Raw genomic sequence first — 17,723 nt, 5'->3', positions numbered from 1 at the left:
ATATGGTTGGCATCTCCAGAGAAGTTAATATTTGTTTTGGGGATCAGTGAGCACTAGAGATAAAATTAAAGCCAATGCGTAGATCTCTTTTTCATCTAAGAAATCCCTTCAAAGCCTAATTGACTGAAGGCCCAGTGTATATGTCAGGATGTGAGGAACCAAGAACAAAAATAAAAATGGAAAGTCTGAAAAAAAAAAGCTCTCTAATTCAGTGTCCTGTTTTCTTTAATTTATATGCTAAATTGCTATTCCCTTTAAATAGATATTTTTTTGTTTTAAATAAAAATTAATTTAGATGAATAGATGAATACAAATTCATTTGTATGTTTTTAAGCACTTTCCTCCACTACAAAAATTAGAAAAATAATTGAGGTATTACAAAGCACTGTCAATATTAGAATAACTTACTAAAGGAATATTCCATTCTCATTTTTATTTGAAATGGACTTAGGTAGTTATATTAATGTTTATGAAATACCCTGTTGAGTTTTTTTTTTTTTACCATAATTAATTTGGTAGTCATTTAAGACACAAATTTAATAAAATGTGTTTACATTCTTGTTTAGTAAATTTTCTATGAACAGAATAGGGGAATTCCATACCTTAACGTTTCCATGAAGAAAAAAAGGTTGGTTATCTTTGAATATCAGTGTTTTAAAAAATGTATTGTGCAAATTGCTTGTGTGTGGATCTACTTCCACTGGGTAATAGAAATAATTGTTCATGTTTTTAAAAAGGAGATTTTTTTTTCTCCATTTTATGAGAAAGAATTTCAAAATTCATGAAATTTGAACTGTTTTTCCCCAGTCAGAGAATCTAGATATATTTTCCATGATATGTCCATTTAAATGCATAACATAAGTGTTTTATAGAAAAGTCCAAGACACTATCTGGTATAATAGTTTTGTTCTTATAAAATACTATAAGATTGACATACGGGATCTATTATCAACATTTTTTTTTTCTGTGATCAATATTGTGAGCATAGAATGGAAACCCTGGTGGTGTAGTGGTTAAGAGTTCATCTGAAAAACAAAAAGGCCAGGCCCTCCTTAGAAACCCTGTGGGGCAGTTACACCCTGTGCTAGAGGGACACTGTGAGTCGGAATTGACTAGACTGCGATGGGTTTTGCTGTTTGTTTGTTTTTAAATTCCATAGAATACTGAAATTTTAGTAATGTAGATTTAGAAATTTTTTCTTTATTATAAGAATATAGAATATAATCTTTGTATGTGTATGTGTGTATGTACATATGTAAGACAATTGTCATTCATAATACAAGGTAAATAAGATAAAATTGTCTAATGTGGTAGCTATTTAAGGAGCCGAGGCCATCTTCTTTTTGGGAATTTCTTGGAAGATTTCATGCCTGCCTCCTAAATACCCCCTTACAGATTATATCAGCCTAATTTTTAAGTTTGGATATTAGAAGGTAGAGTGATTTTAAATTAACGAGGCATGGATATATTCAAATAATAGGAGGTGAGAAATATGAATACAACAAAACAAAGGAGCCCTAGTCTGTGTTACAAGGATCACAAAGTCAGACCATCTTAATCAGGTGCCCACAATAGACATAAAAGTTAAAATAAAAATGATGATAAAACTGGAGGGAAGCAAGGACAAACTCAACCACTATGTAGTGGTGACCAGGGTCATAATGATAATTTAGGTTATGTCTATAAAATGCTAGGTTTCTTACATCTCAACATTTTACATCATAAAGCCAAAATTTAGAGAAATAGATGTGTGAATTGCTTATATTATGGCATGCTGTTTTTGTTAACAAAAAACTTAACTTTAGGAATATTAGTGTAATTGTCGAAAGTATAAACATGATGTGTGGGATCTCATCAAAACACAATTTCATTTTTATTGCCCACATTCCTTTTGTAATTAGTTCAGTGGATAACACTTTTCCCCTGCCACTAGATCAAAGCTCTTTAAGCTCCGTGATTTTTCTGCTCACTCTTAAATAACAGACAATTTCATGGCCACTTTAAGATAGAAATTAAATAAATAAATTTAGAGGGGTTTGATCCAAGATATTAATCAGTCTCCATTCAATGGAAAGACTCTCCCTCTGCTGCAGTTGTGGTTGGCAATTGACTGGCAGCCTACTTTGGAGCAAGGGCCAATTTTTGGCTTTTTAACTTTCAGTTCCCATTTTGTATCCACCACCTATGTGTGCTGAGATATTGAACCAAATTAAAGGAAGAAAGAGAGCTGCTAGAGATAGGGCAGCAAAGTTCTTACAGAGCTGGCAAATTATACTCTCTTAAGCAGATGACCTGAGTCCTGGATGGTGCAAATGATTAAGCACTTGACTGCTAGCTGAAAATTTGGGGGTTCAAACCCACCTAGAGGCACCTGGGAAGATATGTCTGGCAACGTACTTTCAAAAAGTCACAGCCTTGAAAACCCTATAGAGCCGTTCTACTCTTCTGCTCTGTATACATAGGGTCTCCATGAGTCAGAATCAACTGGACAACAACTAACAACAGCTCTCCTTCCATTAGTACCTCTGTCATCCTCAAGTTTTTCTGGAACTGGTAATCCTCTCTACACTAGACTCTCTCTGTTGGAGACCCCTCACTTGTGTAAAGCAAACCTGATTATCTTCTTACCTTGGGAAAACTGAGAGCAATTTAAGATGATCAATCAAGATTACATGTCCACTCAGCTGTAGGGTTGAAAGTGTTTGATCATATGTTGATAGCAAATAATATATCTGCTTCAGGTATTCTCTTGCTGAGAAAATGAATTAAAATGCATGATAAAACTCCAGATATTTCTTTCCCCAGGGAGGCCCACGGCTAATAAGTGGGAAACAACACTGCAGCCTTGGCCTAGTTTTTGGTGAGAGTGTGTGTGGTTACTTCCCCAATCTCTGCTGTCTATTCACACTCCTTATAAACCTCAGGTGTGAATCAGGCACAAATTCACAGTGCCCCCCAATGTAAGCAGCACCTCAAACTCTCTAAGTGACCCTGTTGATGCTCAGTTCCCCTATCCTTGAGATAAAGGAAGCAGCCCCTCTACCCATGACCCTTAGGTGAATATAGGGGCTTACACAAGGCAATAACTCTCCCCAGGAAATCTGCTCACAAATCCCCCATCTATCTTTTCTATTCATTATGCCTATCTAAATGACGCTTTTGTTTTGTTTGTCTGTTAATAGTCATTGAACTTTTTCTTAGGCAAATCTTTTGAAAATTTAAGTCTTGTCTTCTGGCTGCTTACTTAGGTACCTGATATCTATTGAAATTGGGTCAAAACTTCAAAATTAACATCCTGTTACACTAGGAGGTGCTAGGATCTCTGTGGAGAAATTGTATCTCTTAAGTGTAGCTAATATTTATCACTTTCATAAAAGTGGTGAAGTTGTCTAGGTCCCTATTAGATAAGTCAATATCCAGGTGAAGTCCAAGAAGCTAGAGATGGACTTGGGATATTTTTTACCAGAAGTGGATAGAAATTGTCAGAGTCAGATGATTTACTCAGATTGGGGAGTGCCAAGGATCAATCAGTTGTGATTGTGTTAAACACATTGGTGGGGAAAATGTCAGGGAGTAAGAAAAAGAGCAAAAGCACAGACATCTCCATGAAACGAAGATAACGGACAAAGGCAGATTTCAATCAAATGGGATCTAGATATATTTAAACTAAAAGGTTCAGACTGTCTATAGTCTTTTTCAGTAAACCACTGAAAGTATAACATATAGGTCAGATCTAATCAAAGACACAATTTCAAGGCAGACAGACTGCCTATTTTGCTTTTGTTCTTGCTAATGTTAGTTTTCTTGAATTGGATTGGCAGCAAAATAAAGAAGGGAGTGGTTAATGTATTGATAACAAGGATCATATGACGCCTTACAAAATCAAGAGCACCAACCATGTTAAATTAGGTTAAATTCATTTTTTTCTTATCAAGTAATTTTAAGTAGAATAGCAAAAAAGGAGAGAATCCAAAGTCAATGTTGGGTACAAGCCCCAACCAGAAATTGAGGAGATGGTATTTGCTAACATGGGCAAGTCATGTAACTAACTTTATGACTCATTTTCTTTATCAAATGAATGAGATGGACCAGACATTGCCTCATTCTGGCGCCAAGTTAATCCTGTTTCTTTCACGAAGCCCACACTTATATGGATGTCCACTGCACTACAAACAGGAAAGTCAAAGCAAAGTTGACTTTTTCTTTTTATTTAGGCTAATATATTCCTTCTTGCCATGCATCTAATACTTAGAATATAACAATTTTGAAGGGAAATATATATCATGATTTATTTCACTCAGTAATCAATGAGATACATACCTCTTGCCTAATTCCATGTTCTTAATGTATAGCGTGTAGTTTCATTTTCTTGTTCCTTTCCTCAAGTCTGTCTTCCTTCCAAAATGCTTCTTTCTAATATTAACATGTATCCATCCTGCATATCGTTCACAAACAGATCAATAATTTTAACTTGGCAAGGTATGACAGCCTATATTATTATGAATAACTTATAGGAAATAGCACATTATTTTAAACTTTCAAGGTTAGTTCTAATACCTGTTGGTCTTTATTATAATTAGGGCACATTAGGGAAGAATCACTGCATTTCAAAGATCATTACATTTCATAGCCAAAGGATAACTGAATGCATCACTATAAAAACACCGAAGTGTTATAGTAATATAAAATCTTTCATGGCACCAATGCTATAATTACAGTTCTTTTAGATTTAATCCAATGTAATCATAATAACTAGATGTTATTGACTAGATTTTTTATTTGCAATGTAAGACAGGTTAATGCTATGACCAATTTTACTATGCACTTGATCATATTTGTTTCAGTGTACCATCTAACACCGTTAGAAGATAAAGACAACATATAATTTACCCCCAGGTTTATATATGAGCTTCATTTTTAAGATGCATCACTCCATTAAACTAATACGAGCAAGAGTTTGTTGGCTATTTAGGGGTAAATGTGATCATGATTTCATTCTTCATTATGAAAAAATATATAAAAATTTTATGCATTTCTCAGCATATATAGTACAATAAAAAATATATACGTAGTAGTGGGAGGGGAGGCAGGGAAGAAGTAAGGAGGGCAGAAAGGAAAGAAGAAAAGAAGAAAGCGAAAGACAGAAAGAAAAAAATTTAAATTGAAGGAAAAGATTAAGGATAGGAAGAAAGAATGTTCTACCCTAGGTGCTTTCATGCAAGTTATTCTGTTTAATTGTGTAAAGCAAACCTGATTGTCTTCTTTTTACATTGGAGAAACAGAGAGCAATTAAAGAGGATCAATCAAGATTACATGTCCATTCAGCTGAGAAGTTGAAACCACTTGGTCATATTTTGATAGTAAAAAAAATCAAAATACTTATTCAGTTATTCCCTTGCAGAGAAAAGAATTCAAATACATGATAAAATGTGTACTAAATCACCTAAAAAGAGTTAAAACCAATTCCCTTTCCCTGAACTACAGGTCCAGATTGGACAAATATGATAATTAGACTCATTCATAACAAGATGAGTATAAGAGTCTTCTTATAGGCATGGATTTGTCTTAGAATCAAAGATTCTTAAATCTTTTTTGCCAGTATCTTAAATCTTTTTTTTGTCCTTATCTTTTTCTAGCTCCTCTGTGGTACCGGCCTCTATTTAGCACCAAGATCATGCTTATATTATACGTGTAGTAACAAATAAGCTAACTAGCCCTGTTCGCACAATGGTTAAGTCCTTAACTATTAACCTAAAGGTTGGTGGTTGCTGAACCCACTCAGTGGCTCTACAATAGAAGGACCAGGTGATCTGCTTCCATAAAGATTAAAAATTACGGCCAAGAAAACCCTACAGGGCATATCTACTCTGTCACATGGGATCATTAAGAATTGGAATATAACTAAAGGCACAAAACAATAATGGATCTGGGCTTAGGATATTAATATTCCTTTCTGAATTCTCTTGTAGATGAGGAGAAAACAAACAAAAAACTTAGAGCAGAATAGTAACAGAGGAGAACAGTTAAAATGGAGTCATCATGTAAAAAGGTATTTATTTCTCCACTTAACATTATCAAAAATTTCAAGATAATCTGAATGATCATTGAACGTCTAAAACATTGAGTAAACCCAAAACCGAACCAAACCCAAGGTATTGTAAAAAACATTCCATCATTCATGACAGTATTATTGTAATCGATCATTTGTATAAATATGATTTAAGGGTTACATGTTTTGTTTTTAGGCAGCGTGAGATATTTCAAGAAGAATAAGATATGATCTTTGTCTTCAAGTAAATAGAAGCCAAGTTAAATAGTAATTCAAAGAAAGAGGAGCTCAGTCTGAAGTGGAGCTATATTAAGAAAACAAAACTGCAGAAGTAGTAGGTTCTCTTCCCCGCTCCAGTAGTTGGTTCTCTTCCCCGCTCCAGTAGTTGCCCATGTCGTCCAGAAACATATTGATTTTAGCAGCTGTATTTGCTTCAGATTACAGGACTCTAAGTTCCAACTAGGAGGAATCGAGGCATTTTTAACCTAAAATTGTGAGTAGCAGGAAAAGCATTATACATAAAGGGGAACATATAGTTTAGGAGAACACGAATGAACGATCAACTGGAGAAATAGAAATCTGGATTTTATACTGTAATAGTTTACTTGTGTTGACAGCAATAAGCACTAGAAAAAAAGGATCTTTTCCTTTTTGTTAGTCATCAACTGAAACAGAGGTAGAGACCTTGAACTATATCGTAGGTAATTTTCATGAGAGAATGGAATGATAACCATTTTTATACAACTATTTGATAGGCGAAGAAGTATTCCTCCACAAGCAGTTTCAAACTGAGGCACATATATATATATATATATACACACATATATATATATGGATAAAATTGCCAAGTAAAAGTGAAACAGCACTGATCTGAGCGAACTCCAGGAATACAGATTTAGTCAGCTCTCTAAAACACACAATGGCTTAGCCCGATAAAACATAAAACTACAATGGGATTTCAACACACAATTCAAGATTAATAAGGCACAGAATATCTCAATGATAAAACAATCCAAGCACTAGCTTTTTTATTTGTGTTATCCCTTTCAAAACAATGGATCAAAGAGAATGCATGCCTGGAGTAGAAGATTCAGTACTTTGTGAAAATTAGAAATATCCAGGGACGGATTGCCTAATTAATAAGCAAGGTATGCACAGGCTTACTTGTGCTTACTTAACTAATCTGTAGTACATTATTTCATCTGTATTTCATCATATCAAAGATGTGGAGAAACCCATGTGAAGTTGTGTACTACAGATTAGTAAGTAAACACAAGTAAACATCTTGCTTCCTGGTTAATCGACCCCTGGAAATATCTATAATGAGCTGTAAATTCTCACACTTAAAAGTGCAATGGGGTGGGCAGGGCCAAGATGGCGGACTAGGTGGACGCTGCCGCGGATCCCTCTTGCAACAAAGACTCGGAAAAACAAGGGAATCGATCACATAATAACAATCCACGAACTCTGAACAACAAGCACAGACTTAGAGACGGAAAACGAACAAATACGGGCAGACAGCGACCGTTTTCAGAACTAGGAGCCAGCGTACCAGGCAGTGACCTTCAGAGCCTGAACTGGGGCAGAGCCCAGGGCGGCAGATGGCACAGACAGGGGGCCCAGCCCTTCCCCCCCGAACCCATCCCGGGAGGAAGTCTAGCTGGTTGGCGCGGGCAGCGTAGTGGCGCAGCCCGAGGGAGAAGCACCCGGGAGGTAGTGACTGATATTGGAGAGGGGAGAACAGCATCCCAGCTGGGGACCCGTCCCGCCAGGAGTTTGGCAGGAAGCGGGTGGGGTGCGAGCGGGGGGGAGGTCAGCTGTATTTCCCTAAAGCGACCCCGGGGTGGGGCCGACACGTTCCTGCGGGAGGACACCCACCCAGTCCGCACGTGTGGCGCGGCGAACCGGAGGGAGAAATCCCCGTGACTGGTCTCGGACCAGGGAAAGCAGCCTCCCAGCAGGCGAGCTGTCCCGCTGGGATTTGGGCGCGGGCGCGGGCGGGGCACGAGCGCGGGGTCCAATTATATTCTCCTGAATAGACCCTGGGGGCGGGTCCACCCGTTTGTGCGGGAGACGCCCACCCAGTGCTCGCGAGCGGTGCCGCTCACCAGAGGGAGAAGTCCCCGGGAGGAAGTGACTGGTCTCCGAGCAGGGAAAGCGGTGTCCTAGCCGGGAAGCCGTCCCGCCCAGATTTTGGCGGACAGGGGCAGAGTGTGAACACGGTGTTCAGCTCTATATTCTGTGGTGCTACACTCCCAGCTCTCTGATCCCTCCCCCACCCTCCCCAGGTGGCTCCATTAACATCCAAATACCCGGAGCCAGGGGGAGAATTCAGATAGGGATCTGACGGCATTTTTTTTTTAGCTGATTACCTGGAAAATTTAGTTTCCCAGTGATGGCTCGGAGACAGCAGTCCATATCAAACCACATAAAGAAACAGACCATGACAGCTTCTCCAACCCCCCAAACAAAAGAATCAAAATTCTTCCCAAATGAAGATACAATCCTGGAATTATCAGATACAGAATATAAAAAACTAATTTACAGAATGCTTAAAGATATCACAAATGAAATTAGGATAAATGCAGAAAAAGCCAAGGAACACAATGATAAAACTGTTGAAGAACTCAAAAAGATTATTCAAGAACATAATGGAAAAATTAATAAGTTGCAAGAATCCATAGAGAGACAGCATGTAGAAATCCAAAAGATTAACAATAAAATTACAGAATTTGACAACGCAATAGAAAGTCAGAGGAGCAGACTTGAGCAATTAGAATGTAGACTGGGACTTCTGGAGGACCAGGGAAACAACACCAACATAGCTGAAAAAAAATCAGATAAAAGAATTTAAAAAAATGAAGAAACCCTAAGAATCATGTGGGACTCTATCAAGAAGGATAACTTGCGAGTGATTGGAGTCCCAGAACTGGGAGGGGGGACAGAAAACACAGAGAAAATAGTTGAAGAACTCCTGACACAAAACTTCCCTGACATCATGAAAGACGAAAGGATATCTATCCAAGATGCTCATCGAACCCCATTTAAGATTGATCCAAAAAGAAAAACACCAAGACATATTATCATCAAACTTGCCAAAACCAAAGACAAACAGAAAATTTTAAAAGCAGCCAGGGAGAAAAGAAAGGTGTCCTTCAAGGGAGAATAAATAAGAATAAGTTCAGACTACTCAGCAGAAACCATGCAGGCAAGAAGGGAATGGGACGACGTATACAGAACACTGAACGAGAAAAACTGCCAACCAAGGATCACATATCCAGCAAGACTCTCTATGAAATATGAAGGAGAAATTAAGATATTTACAGATAAACACAAGTTTAGAGAATTTTCAAAAACTAAACCAAGACTGCAAGAAGTGCTAAAGGAGACTGTTTGGCCTGATGACCAATAATATCAGGTACCAGCACAATACAAGGTCACAAAACAGAACGTCCTGATATCAACGCAACTCAAATAGGGAAAGCACAAAAACAAACAAATTAAGACTAATTCTAAAAAATAAATAAATAACCAAAATAATACACATAACAGGAAATCATGGAAATCAATAGATAAACGATCACAATAATCAAAAAGAGGGACTAAATATAGGAGGCATTGAACTGCCAGATGGAGAGGGATACAAGGCGATATAGAAGGATACAAGTTAGGTTTTTAATTAGAAAAATAGGGGTAAATAATAAGGTAACCACAAAAAGGAATATCAATTCCATAACTCAAGAAAAAAGCCAAGAAAAACGTAACGACTCAACAAACACAAAGTTAAACATTATGAAAATGAGGATCTCACAAGCTACTAAGAAAAACGTCTCCGCACAAAAAAGCATGCGGAAAAATGAAATGGCCAACAACACACATGAAAAGGCATCAAAATGACAGCACTAAAAACTTATTTATCTATAATTACGCTGAATGTAAATGGACTAAATGCACCAATAAAGAGACAGAGAGTCACGGACTGGATAAAGAAACACGATCCATCTATATGCTGCCTACAAGAGACACACCTTAGACTTAGACTCACAAACAAACTAAAACTCAAAGAATGGAAAAAAATATATCAAGCAAACAATAAGCAAAAAAGAAGAGGAGTAGCAATATTAATTTCTGACAAAATAGACTTTAGACTTAAATCCGCCACAAAAGATAAAGAAGGACACTATATAATGATAAAAGGGACAATTGATCAGGAAGACATAACCATATTAAATATATACGCACCCAATGACAGGGCTGCAAGATACATAAATCAAATTTTAACAGAATTGAAAAGTGAGATAGACTGCAAAATATACTTTTTTTTCTAGTGCACATGGAACATTCTCTAGAATAGACCACATATTAGGTCATAAAACAAATCTGCAGAATCCAAAACATCGAAATATTACAAAGCATCTTCTCAGACCACAAGGCAATGAAGCTAGAAATCAATAACAGAAAAACTAGGGAAAAGAAATCAAATACTTGGAAAATGAACAATACCCTCCTGAAAAAAGACTGCGTTATAGAAGACATCAAGGAGGGAATAAGGAAATTCTTAGAAAGCAACGAGAATGAAAATACTTCCTATCGAAACCTCTGGGACACAGCAAAAGCAGTGCTAAAAGGCCAATTTATATTGAAAAATGCACACATACAAAAAGAAGAAAGAACCAAAATCAGAGAACTGTCCCAACAACTTGAACAAATAGAAAGTGAGCAACAAAAGAACCCATCAGGCACCAGAAGAAAACAAATAATAAAAATTAGAGCTGAACTAAATGAATTAGAGAACAGAAAAACAATTGAAGAATTAACAAAGCCAAAAGCTGGTTCTTTGAAAAAATTAACAAAATTGATAAACCATTGGCTAGACTGACTAAAGAAAAACAGGAAAGGAAACAAATCACCCGAATAAGAAACGAGAAGGACCACATCACAACAGAACCAAATGAAATTAAAAGAATCATTTCAGATTACTACGTAAAATTGTACTCTAACAAATTTGAAAACCTAGAAGAAATGGATAAATTCTTGGAACAATACTACCTACGTAAACTAACACATTCAGAAGTAGAACAACTAAATAGACCCATAACAAAAAAAGAGATTGAAACGGTAATCAAAAAACTTCCAACAAAAAAAAGTCCTGGCCCAGATGGCTATACTGCAGAGTTCTACCAAACCTTCAGAGAAGACTTAACACCATTACTATTGAAGGTATTTCAAAGCATAGAAAAAGACGGAATACTACCCAACTCGTTCTATGAAGCTACCATCTCCCTGATACCAAAACCAGGTAAAGACATTACAAAAAAAAGAAAATTTTAGACCTATATCCTTCATGAACATTGATGCAAAAATCCTCAACAAAATTCTAGCCAATAGAATCCAACAACACATCAAAAAAATAATTCACCCTGATCAAGTGGGATTTATACCAGGTATGCAAGGCTGGTTTAATATCAGAAAAACCATTAATGTAATCCATCACATAAATAAAACAAAAGATAAAAACCACATGATCTTATCAATAGATGCAGAAAAGGCATTTGAAAAAGTTCAACACCCATTTATGATAAAAACTCTTACCAAAATAGGAATAGAAGGAAAATTCCTCAACATAATAAAGGGCATCTATGCAAAGCCAACAACCAATATCACTCTAAATGGAGAGAACCTGAAAGCATTTCCCTTGAGAACGGGAACCAGACAAGGATGCCCTTTATCACCGCTCTTATTCAACATCGTACTTGAAGTCCTAGCCAGGGCAATTAGGCTAGACAAAGAAATAAAGGGTATCTGGATTGGCAAGGAGGAAGTAAAGTTATCACTATTTGCAGATGACATGATCGTATACATGGAAAACCCTAAGGAATCCTCCAGAAAACTACTGAAACTAATAGAAGAGTTTGGAAGTGTCTCAGGTTATAAAATAAACATACAAAAATCACTTGGATTCCTCTACATCAACAAAAAGAACACCGAAGAGGAAATAACCAAATCAATACCATTCACAGTAGCCCCCAAGAAGATAAGCTACTTAGGAATAAATCTTACCAAGGAAGTAAAAGACCTATACAAAGAAAACTATAAAACTCTGCTACAAGAAATTCAAAAGGACATACTTAAGCGGAAGAACATACCCTGCTCATGGATAGGAAGACTTAACATAGTAAAAATGCCTATTCTACCAAAAGCCATCTATACATATAACGCACTTCCAATCCAAATACCAATGTCATACTTTAAGGGGATAGAGAAACAAATCACTAATTTCATATGGAAGGGAAAGAACCACCGGATAAGCAAAACATTACTGAAAAAGAAGAAGAAAGTGGGAGGCCTCACTCCACCTGATTTCAGAACCTATTATACAGCTACAATAGTCAAAACAGCCTGGTATTGGTACAACAACAGGCACATAGACCAATGGAACAGAATTGAGAACCCAGATACAAACCCATCCACGTATGAGCAGCTGATATTTGACAAAGGACCAGTGTCAGTCAACTGGGGAAATGATAGCCTTTTTAACAAATGGTGCTGGCATACCTGGATATTTCCATTTGCAAAAGAATGAAACAGGACCCATACCTCACACCATGCACAAAAACTAACTCCAGGTGGATCAAAGACCTAAACATAAAGGCTAAAATGATAAAGATCATGGAAGAAAAAATAGGGACAACCCTAGGAGCCCTAATACAGGGCATAAACAGAATACAAAACATTACCAAAAATGATGAAGAGAAACCAGATAACTGGGAGCTCCTAAAAATCAAACACCTATGCTCATCTAAAGACTTCACCAAAAGAGTAAAAAGACCACCTACAGACTGGGAAAGAATATTCAGCTATGACATCTCCGACCAGCGCCTGATCTCTAAAATCTACATGATTCTGTCAAAACTCAACCACAAAAAGACAAACAACCCAATCAAGAAGTGGGCAAAGGATATGAACACACATTTCACTAAAGAAGATATTCAGGCAGCCAACAGATACATGAGAAAATGCTCCCGATCATTAGCCATTAGAGAAATGCAAATTAAAACTACGATGAGATTCCATCTCACACCAACTAGACTGGCATTAATCCAAAAAACACAAAATAATAAATGTTGGAGAGGCTGCAGAGAGATTGGAACTCTCATACACTGCTGGTGGGATTGTAAAATGGTACAACCACTTTGGAAATCCATCTGGCGTTGTCTTAAACAGTTAGAAATAGAACTACCATACAACCCAGAAATCCCACTCCTCGGAATATACCCTAGAGATACAAGAGCCTTCACACAAACAGATATATGCACACCCATGTTTATTGCAGCTCTGTTTACAATAGCAAAAAGCTGGAAGCAACCAAGATGTCCATCATCGGACAAATGGGTAAATAAATTGTGGTATATTCACACAATGGAATACTACGCATCGATAAAGAACAGTGACGAATCTCTGGAACATTTCATAACATAGAGGAATCTGGAAGGCATTATGCTGAGCGAAATGAGTCAGTTGCAAAAGGACAAATATTGTATAAGACCACTATTATAAGATCTTGAGAAATAGAAAAAACGGAGAAGAATACATACTTTTGTGGTTACGAGGGGGGGAGGGAGGGAGGGAGGGAGAGGGCTTTTTATTGATCAATCTGTAGATAAGAACTGCTTTGGGTGAAGGGAAAGACAACACTCAATACAAGGAAGGTCAGCCTAATTGGACTGGACTAAAAGCAAAGAGGTTTCTGGGATAAAATGAAAGCTTCAAAGGTCAGCGGAGCAGGGGCTGGGGTCTGGGGAACTTGGTTTGAGGGGACTTCTAAGTCAATGGGTAAAATAATTCTATTATGAAAACATTCTGCATCCCACTTTGAATTGTGGCGCCTGGGGTCTTAAATGCCAACAAGCGGCCATCTAAGATACATCAATTGGTCTCAACCCACCTGGAGCAAAGGAAAATGAAGAACACCAAGGTCACACGACAACTAAGAACCCAAGAGACAGAAAGGGCCACATGAACCAGAAACCTACATTATCCTGAGACCAGAAGAACTAGTTGGTGCCCGGCCACAATCGATATCTGCCCTGTCAGGGAACACAACAGACAACTCCTGAGGGAGCAGGAGACCAATGGGATACAGACCCCAAATTCACATGAAAAGAACATACCTAATGGTATGATTGAGACTAGAGGAATCCCAGAGACAATGCTCCCCAGAACGTCTGATGACACAGGACAGGAACCATCCCCGAAGACAACTCATCAGGCATGAAAAGGACTGGTCAGTGAGGGGGAGAGAGATGCCGATGAAGAGAGAGCTAATTAAATCACGTGGACACTGGAGAGTGTGTTGGCAACTCTTGACTGGAGGGGGGATGGGAAGATAGAGAGAGAGGGAAGATGGCAAAATTGGCACGAAACGAGAGACTGTAAGGGCTGACTCAATAGGGGGAGAGCAAGTGGGAGAAGGGAGTAAGATGTATGTAAACCTACATGTGACAGACTGATTGGAATGGTAAATGTTCACTTGAAGCTTAATAAAAATTAATAAAAAAAAAAGTGCAATGGATATGTACTATGAAAGAAGGAAAAAGAATATTATTGTATTTTAAAAGAGTATTATAATCAATTCTGTCATCACATAAATGAAATGGAGATAGAATGTATCTTTCTATAATGACTAAGCAATAGAAACTCAGGCTATATAAACTATTAAGCTCACACACACACACACACACACACACACACGAGACGATGAACAAGTAGTACAATATACTTGCTCTAATCATCCAGGTTTTGGTAGCAAACCCTGCCTTTAATCTTAAGATTTAAGATAATGATTAATTATTTCATTTCAGTTCAAACTACAACTATTTTCTTCCTTATTGTCATCTACTCGAGATCACAAAAGCATTTTTCTGAAATAGCACAAGTAGCAGTAGTAAGATTAAAAAAGAAAAAAAAAGATGATCCATAACAAATGAGAATAAAAAATACTAGCCATCTACACAGACCTTAACTAAGAAGCACATAAACTTTCACAGGCACTGATGTTTCTGATTAATTTAGTTTCCAAGATGCTCTTTTCAAAAGCCATGGATGTCCTGACTGGTCCCCCACTCCAGGTGTTCCACTCCAAAAGCAATGAAACTGAGCACAGAAAAACAACACTTTCTCCCAAGTATACCGAAAGAATCACGCACACATCACCAAACCCAGTATGTGAACTAACAGTCACTCAATTACATGTCAGTCACAAGCAGGAAACTTTGGATGGAACAGAAATCAGTGTGCTGTAAACTAGTAGAAAATAGCCTTTAAGATTTTTTTGTCATGGAGCAAATCCAAGTTGTCCTTTATAAACGACTAGTGAAATTGCATTTTTTTCTTACAGCTATGTAAAAAAAGAAAAAAACTTTATTGACTTCTTTGAAACAGATATGATTCTTTTATATAATAATTTATTAACAGATTAATCCTTTAATTTTATCTCATGGTCTTCACTGGTTAGATTTACTTAGCTCATATAACAGTCTCTCTTCCCCTACCAACTGTTAATCTCATAAAAATACTAGCATTTTAATCTATACCACATCTCAGCAATGTAAGAGTGATATCAAGAAAACCCCAGATACTTCAGTATGAGCCATCTCATGGTTCAGCGAGTTAAATCACAACTTGAAATTTAGTGCCCTGTTGAGAAAATTTACCCAAGTACCTGGTCACTGTCCTCTACTTATTCACAGAGAAGTGATACTTTTATTTTCTAAGTATAGAACGTAAACTTGTACTTCATTATGCATTTTCGATGGCTCTCCCTGTTTAAATAATGTTATGAATATCTAATGGAGTAATCATTTCTTAACATTAATTTAAATAATAGAAAACTGTGATTCCTTCTGTTTTATAAAGAACTGCCTCTCCAAGGTCATTACTCTTTTTACATATTTATGAGGAATATTAAAAAGAGTTAATTCTTATTCCTTTATTTTCTGAATTCAACTGTTCACACACTTATCCAGCTGGTAATATTCAAATAAATGTATTTTGGGAGATAAAGGAACAGTAAAAGAAAATTAAGTAAGATGGCCAATTTAAATCTTTTTGAAATGTTGCCTGAAAGCCAAAAGTGAACAGCTTTCTACCATGTCACAGAAATCTAACAATATGATTATTAAACTAATATGCAGAAAATATTTGTAATTAGGGACAGTATCTTCCAGAAACCCAAAATTGAGATTTTAACATGTTGGAGGTAAAAGGGAGTTATTCCATGGGGTCATTTTTCAGAATTGGGACTACTTTTACATCCTGCCCAATTTCCAATACTACAATAAATTCCCCAGAGGATACTTAACAAGTAATGTTATCTTAAGTTTGTCTTCTAAAAATATTATGTAAGCCTAAAAATTGAATTTGTGTATCTTAGAAGAAGAACAAATTGATGGGGGAAAAGGAATGCCTTAATTCAAAATAGCCATATTCTATACTTTTCTGAATAAGAGCAATTCATTAAATAATGAATCAACCTGGTGTGTAAAATCATAAAGGAAAAAGCAGTAAATATCAATTTCTATATAAAAGAAATTAAGTAAACATAACAGCCTATTTCATTAGACATGTACGGAAGTAACATATTTCTTTTAGGCCTTGAATTAAAATATCAATGTTAAAGTCCAACGCAGGTCATATAAACTTGATTCAAAAAAGCATTTTTATATTTTTCCTAACCTTGGATACAAACACAGTATTGTTTATTCCCCATCTATGTTAGCAAATGGCACAGAGTTGCTGTGTATATCTGATGACCCTTCATCTTGGCAGTGGGGTTATGGTGAACAGCTGAACATTAAGCACTGCTGACACACCCCCAATCTGTCTAGAATACAGATACAGCTGGAACACTGGCATTGGGATGGTGCTAAATGTTGCTCTCCACAAAACATTGAGTACTTTAAAAATGACAAGTAATAATCTGTGAATCAAGCAAAACTAAAAATTCACATTCTTCTTCTTGAGCTTGTATAACCTACATCACTTCTCATGGTGACTACTGAATGTCTAAACACTACTCATTGTTGAATTATTTATATGGATTTATCCAGTTACCAGCCCAGTGTTATTAGGCTACTTGAGTGCATTCGTATTTTTTTAGATTACAAAAATTAACCAACAATTCAGTTTACTTATATTCAGACTTATGTCAAGACAAAATGGGCATTCTTTGATATAGCGTCATTGAAAAAGTTCAAATATTATATGAGTGACAATTTGGCAGAAATATTGATGTATGTGACTTTAAAGTTAATATTTAAGGCTGAAATCTCAGTATTTTTTCAGTATCCAGATGATTTATTTTAAAATTTGTCATTCTTCCTATTCATTCTTTCATAATATATATTTTTAGTAGGGTCTGGATTTTTTATTAATAGTGGAAATAAAACCTTGATATTACTTTTTTGTTTTTGAAATGACTATTGCTTCCTAAAGCTATTTCCACAATTGCTTCAAAGGCATGGAATTTTTCTTTTAAGAAACTTAATGAAATTCCTGATCTTGATTCACTTGGTAATTAACTTACTATCACACCTGATCTCATGATTCAGACAAGACAGTTTCTATTGAAATCTCTTATTCCTTTTTTTTTAACTTTTTATCATCTCTTTTTGGA

This window comes from Loxodonta africana, chromosome 6 (assembly GCF_030014295.1).
Source record: "Loxodonta africana isolate mLoxAfr1 chromosome 6, mLoxAfr1.hap2, whole genome shotgun sequence".
NCBI classification, from domain to species: Eukaryota; Metazoa; Chordata; class Mammalia; order Proboscidea; family Elephantidae; genus Loxodonta; species Loxodonta africana.
This window is presented reverse-complemented; position numbering follows the sequence as displayed.